Source organism: Danio aesculapii, chromosome 7 (assembly GCF_903798145.1).
Source record: "Danio aesculapii chromosome 7, fDanAes4.1, whole genome shotgun sequence".
NCBI classification, from domain to species: domain Eukaryota; kingdom Metazoa; phylum Chordata; class Actinopteri; order Cypriniformes; family Danionidae; genus Danio; species Danio aesculapii.
The window spans coordinates 5,247,998-5,255,320 of record NC_079441.1 but is presented as its reverse complement, the minus strand read 5'-3'; positions in this window follow the sequence as shown (position 1 = coordinate 5,255,320).

Here is a 7,323-nt window from a genome sequence, read left to right as displayed (position 1 = left end):
ATACAGAAAGACAGACAGACAGACAGACAAAAATACAGAAAGACAGACAGACAGACTAAAATACAGACAGACAGACAGACAGATAGATTGACAGAGAGACAGACAGACAGAGACAGATTAAAATAAAGACAGACAGACAGACAGATTAAAATACAGACAGACAGACAGACAGACAGACAGACAGATAGACAAAAATACAGAAAGACAGACAGACAGATAGATAGACAAAAATACAGAAAGACAGACAGACAGACAGATAGACAAAAATACAGAAAGACAGACAGACAGACTAAAATACAGACAGACAGACAGACAGACAGACAAAAATACAGAAAGACAGACAGACAGACTAAAATACAGACAGACAGACAGACAGATTAAAATACAGACAGACAGACAGACAGACAGACTAAAATACAGAAAGACAGACAGACAGACAGACAAAAATACAGAAAGACAGACAGAGAGATAGATAGACAAAAATACAGAAAGACAGACAGACAGACAGATAGACAAAAATACAGAAAGACAGACAGACAGACTAAAATACAGACAGACAGACAGACAGACAGACTAAAATACAGAAAGACAGACAGACAGATAGATAGACAAAAATACAGAAAGACAGACAGACAGACTAAAATACAGACAGACAGACAGACAGACAGACTAAAATACAGAAAGACAGACAGACAGACTAAAATACAGACAGACAGACAGACAGACAGACAGACTAAAATACAGAAAGACAGACAGACAGACAGATTAAAATAAAGACAGACAGACAGACAGACAGAGTAGATGAAATTCAAGTTGCTATACTGTTAACTCTTACTGTAGATTGTGCGGTAAATAACTGTAAAATAGCCAGTGTGTTGCTGTAATAAAAGGAAACAGTACTTTACTGTAAAAGTATGATTTGTATGAAATTGTGTAGTGCAAAGAATAAATTACAGTAATTTACTTTATTTACTCATTACAGGTTGTAACTGTGACAATAAATGGTCAAATACTGTTCAACCATTACCCCATCTACTCTGATGCTTTACGTTGCTATTTATAGAGAAGTGCATTAATCTTAAGGAAGAAAACAATGATTTAGGCATTAACACACACATACACACACACACACGCACAAGCACACGCACACACACACACACACGCGCACACACACACACACACACACACACACACGATGTCTGTTATTCTAAACGCAAAATTCTTAGACTTTGTTAAAAAATGTAGGCCCTTCAAGGAAGCCAAGTGTTTGATATGTTTACTTCTGAGTTTGCTCCATTCTCTCCCAATCAGTTCAGATGCAGAGAGATGTTTTAAAGCCTTAAATAAGAATCTACAATGAGTAAGTAAAATGTGTTCAAATGTTTTTGAGGGTTTCTAAAGTAAGTCTGTGTATCAAGTTATATTGTTGTTATCTTAAACTGTGTACTTGAAAGCTACATTGTTAGCTAGTTAGCCTCTCCTCATATAACTTCTTACATTACTTTCATTTAAGTAGATTTATTCATTGGATATTGAATATTGCTATAATGTACAGATGCAAACAGTGTAATGTGTCTTTCTGGCAACTAAGCAGATAATACACACATAAAAACTATTCAATTCCAACCTCCTCAGTTAGGTAACGTGCACAGGAATCATCACAGGGAATCACAAACAGATGATATCAGATCCTTTGCATTCTCGGTGTCGCTGACTTTATTTTTGGGGGTTTTTGTGCCTGTGCTTTTAGATAAACATGTTTCTAGTCATATTTAGAGTAAAAGCAACACTTGTGCCTTTATAAGTATAATATTAAAATATGCCATCATAACAATGTGTTAAAATGGTTTTAACTTAAAGTGGAAGATGCTTATTTTTGTATAATTATTTGAAACTTTCAAAATTAAATGAATTATTTCGTGTTTTTTTGTGTGTACGGTCAACACTGAGGGAAGAGTAACATGGATTTCATGTTTGATGAGCAGCTTGATTCCAATGTATCACTCTCTGTGTGTTGGTTTTCTTTTATTATTATTAACGTTGGATACAGGGGCGTCGCTAGACCCAATTCACTGGGGCACGTGCCCCAGTAAAACTCTCCAGTGCCCCAGAAAATGCATTGAGATACTTCATATGCAAGTGTATTTATTAAGAGTGGTAATTCCGAAATAAAGACGTTATTCTCTATGTGCAACCGAACCAACGCTGGTGAAAGCAATGTGTTTAATCAAAAAGCAAACTGACGCATCTCCGCGTGTGCGCAGAGAACTAGGGCGCCTCTCGCACGCTCTGCTTTTCTTCTGAGAGTCCCGGTAACGCCAAAAAAGACAGCTACCTGCTTGTTACACGCCGCTCATGCGTTGTAAACCAGCGTAACAGCCTTTTTTGTTTTGCAAGTGGACAAAACCAAAGTGATGCAATATCTAAACAATATGACGGTGATCTTACTAAGCGTGCCTCCTGATAGATTTTTTTGTATGAAGCAAAAAGGAGGGATGACGAGTCAGGTAGGTAAGACTTAACAAACCTAATAATCTACCATGTGTCAAGTCTACAGCAGATAATTCTATAAAACATCTTTTTTTTTTGTATTTTATTGAATTGTCTATAGAATTTCATTCAAATGAAATTAATATTTATGCAAAAGTAATTTAATGATCTTAGCATGTCATATTATATATATATATATATATATATATATATATATATATATATATATATATATATATATATATATATATATATATATATATATAGGGGTGCCCCAGTAGAGCTTTATGTCTAGCAACGCCCCTGGTTGGATATCAGGAGTCATTCAACGCCACACTAGCGCCTATTCAAAGGCAAGTATGGACGACTAAGCCAAAATTATTCAGCCTCCTATGAAATTATAATTCTTTTTCAAATATATCCCGGTGATGTTTAACAGAGCAAGGAAAATGTCACAGTGTTTCTTTGCTTACTTTACCTAATTAACCTAACTTAAGCCTTTAAATTGCAATTTAAGTTCAATATTAATATCATGCTAGGTGTTGCCAGTCTACTGTAAAACGCCTGGTCTAACAGTGTATGGTAACACAACAGCTATAATAATATAAACAGATTCAATACTGTAGTTTTCTACATCTATAGGAATGTTAAACTATACAACATGCCAGTTCACAGTGGTAAAAAAAACTACAGTACTACAGTTCATCAGTTTACTATAGTTAATAAAGACTATCATTAACTAAGAGTTGTAAATACTGTATACAAGATAACACACTTTACCAAAACACTAGTATTTTTTCATGTGGGCACAGTATTATTACCTCAACATTGACAAAACAAAAGTATTTCTCTGTAATTCTACAAACACACATCCAACTTCCTGTCTGAGACTAAAAGCTGCTGATGGACTAAAGTCAAACGCGATCTCTTCTAACAGCATGGAGAACACGAAACTTAAAGCATCTCAAACGCGTTTGCTTTATGATAATGAAGTGAGTAGATTCTAGAGCTTTCAGAAAACTCGACACGAACGCAGACTGTATTTCCGCTTTCTGCAGACGCTCTCAGGCTGGTCGGAGTGTGGCTTTGTTGTGGTGTTTTACCGTGTTGCAGCTGTGAGGTGTTTACCTCATTTCAGATCATCAGGTTTTCTGGAAACGCTCAGGATGATATATCTCGAAGTGAAGCATTAGAGAGGTGCCAACATGGCTCAGTACTCGGCCCCTACACTTTTTTATTACACTACATGGCGATAATCTGAAACTCAATTTCTGGAGGGTCGCAGCTCTGCACAGTTTAGCTCCAACCACCTCCACCTGCTTAATAGTCTCTGGTAGTCTTGAATTAGTAATATCAGCTGTGTTTGATTAGGGTTGGAGCAAGGAATTGAGTTTGAGACCTATGCTTTATACGATGTTCGTTAGAGCAACATTTATACACCCCCAGACCAACAGAAGACATGCACTCACCGGCCACTTTATTAGGTACACCTTACTAGTACCAGGTTGGACCCTCTTTTGCCTTTAGAACTGCCTTAATCCTTTGTGGTACTTTTTTAGTCTACATTAAGAAAATGGCTCATAAATCACACAGAATAAAGTATTTTAAAAATGTAAACGTGCACATTGTTTCCTGTGAGGGTTGTGTTTGGTGAAGGGGTATAGAATATACAGCCAGTAGAGTATAAAAATCATTATGTCAACGGGAAGTCCCCGTAAATATAGCTGTGTGCTTGTTTATATGGTTTATGAGGACACAAATTTGTGTAATGACATGAGTATGACCTAGTTATCTTTTATTAATGTGGTTTATGAGGACATGTGTCCTTATAACACAAAAATGCTTACAAATCATAATTAATAAGGGTGTTTTGATATTCAATGTGCCAGGGGTTTCCTTTAAGAGTAGAGGTGTGGGGTAGGGTCATATTATAAGCCTTTTTTACAGTATATAATACATTACGCCTATGGAGAGTCCTCATAAAGCATATATATAAGTATGGCTGTGTGTGTGAAGATCCTGTCCCACTGCACTGGAAACTGCAACACAAGAAGGTCAAGCAGATGGGGGTGTGTGCATTTGTGAGTTCGTACGCGTTTGTGTGTGTTTTAGGGGAAGAGCCTGTGGTTGGAAAGTTACATGCAGAGGCTGTGAACCACAGCGGACAAACAGAGAGGCGGCCGGAGGGGAAGAGATGCTGCTGAGAGGCCTGTGTCTGTGTGTGTGTGTGTGTGTTTGAGTAGCATCTGAACATGTTCACACATACTCGTTAACTTCCCCTTCTTTGGCCAAAATAGAAAGGCAAGGAGAATATTCAATTCAATTCTCTCTCTGAAATGGTTTATAGCCTATATGTGGTTTGGTGAAATATGACAAACCCAGCCATTGGGTCATTTGAAGTGTCATTGAAATTCCAATGACATTTGAATCTAACTGAAGAACATAACCCAGTGATGGGCTTTACCATATTTTACCCAACACTGGTTTAAAAGATTCATTTAAATGTAGAATTTGTGAATTATGAATGATATCTAGCATGGCTTTATCTAAATCTGTAGGATTTAACAAATAAACTGTTTCATTTACGTAAGTGCAAATTTGTCCGCCACCCCCAATCATGGCAGTAGTATCTGGATGCAGCCTTGATGATGCAAGCTGAGACTGCACATCTCAGTGATGCAATGACAGACAACTTTTTATTTTTTAATTAATTTCAAGAAACGGTATAAAACAACTTAGAATACAGTAAAAGAGAACAGTTTTACGCAATATCCACATTAGATACACAAGATAAAGAGCAAAACCCAAAAAAATAAATAAATTCGCACAAGGACAGACACAATTTTTAGATTAGATTAGATTAGATTCAATTCATTGTCAACACACATGTACAAGTACAAGGCAACGAAATGCACTCAATGGAGCTTTAGGGAACTCACTGTCAGGGTTAGGGGTGGGGTTAGTTTTGAATTAAAAAAGCATTGGATGCAGCTCAGATTGCACCGCACCAGGGGCCTCATGTATCAATGCTGTGTATGCACAAAAACTTTGCGTATGGTTTCACGCTCACGTTTGGATTTACTAATGATGAAATGAACGTGAGAATGTGCGCTGGTCCGTGCCAACTTCATGTCTGGCGTACGTGTATTTCTTGTGTGTGTTTGTTTTATTTCCATTGGCGACTCCTAGAAGCAATTATGTTGAATTGCACACTACAAAGTATCGTACCAACACATGTGAAAAACTTTGCTATTCATTTATAATTGATAAAATGGGTTCGTTGGCACAATTTTTTTTAACAATTGTGTGATTTAGAACATATAAAAGCATTTGCAAATGTATACAACCCTTAGTCTGTGGCAATTGCAGTGTCGGCCTTATTAGAGGACATTGTCAATGGTCAAATCTCTTGGTCACTCTTGGTGAGTGATGTATTTAAAGATATTATTCCAGCTAAGTTTTTTATCATTTTTTTTATTGAGTGTAATTCTTGAACTGTATATCAGGAGACCTGACAAACTGACCAACAGCGCAGATACAATGATGTCCGTTCTCGCACTCGTCAGTAGTAGAGCAGGCGGTTGGGCAGCTAAAATGCCGGTGGCGCTACCTTGATAAGAGCGGAGGGGTGCTGCTATACCGCCCTAACAAAGTGTTTCTCTAATACATCTGTGTGTGTCACAGACACGGATACTACTCCAGACAGTAAAGTGTCGCCCACAATTGAGGCAACTCTCTCCTAAATGGGTGTTAGTTCAGCATCCCCTGTTCCCCCGCCTGTTCGGTCTACACTTTGACGGTGCGCCCCTGTTCTCCTCTTAACCTGCACCTTTACATCAGACCATTTTTTTTTTTTATTCATTCACAGTGCGATGTTCGGACCCCACTGCGTTAACCACGTCAGCTAAACTCTCCCACTCTATTTTTTTTTTCTTTTGTTATTAATTCCGGAGGACAAACTTGCAAATAACATTGTTTTTCTGCGGTCTTAAGGGCCATATAATACACCCCAGCGCAATAAGGCACAAGAGGTGTTTGGGCGGGATTTGTTGCTATTTTCAGACCAGCGCAACCCTAATTTTTATGTTTTGCGTCACATTGTTTAAATAGCAAATCCATTTGTGCCACTTTGTGGACTCATGGGTGTTTCGGTCTAGCAAGGAGGTGTGTTAGGCACATTGTTGGTGTGTTGCTATTTTGAGGAACTGAAATAGACCACACCATTGACCAACTAAAAGCTGCTCTAAAGTCCAGCGCAGAGCATGTTAGTTATACGTCTATGTGGGTCCAAACACATACACACAGCTGAATACACACAGGATGTACAGCAATACACAAATATCTTTACAAATGAAAACAATTAAAGGATTAAAATGTTAAAAAAATTATTATTTACTACAATATAAAAACCACTGCCTCATGCCTCATCTAGGGGGGGGGGTTCAGTTTATTCATGTCAATTTTCACTTGTATAACATTATTATAATTTATTATATGCATATTTATTTTTGTTTAATAAAAACTAGTTTAGATTTGTCCACCTGTGGGGTGTTTGAGACGTCTGCATCAGCATATGGGGCATAAGAACAGGACGCGTGTTTGGATATAACTCAGTTTTTCGATCACACCTTGTTATTATTGTTCATTTATTTGTTTGCTGGAAATTAAAACTGAGTTTAGAAATAGTTTTGAAACTAATCTTTGTACTTAACAAACAAAAATAAATATGTAGGCTAGTGGATATCTTCGGTGGAGTGAGTACAACACCATTTTCTTATCCACAAAAGTAAAGGAGTAAAGAGTAAAAGTAAAGAAAAAGAGAAAGTAAAGAGG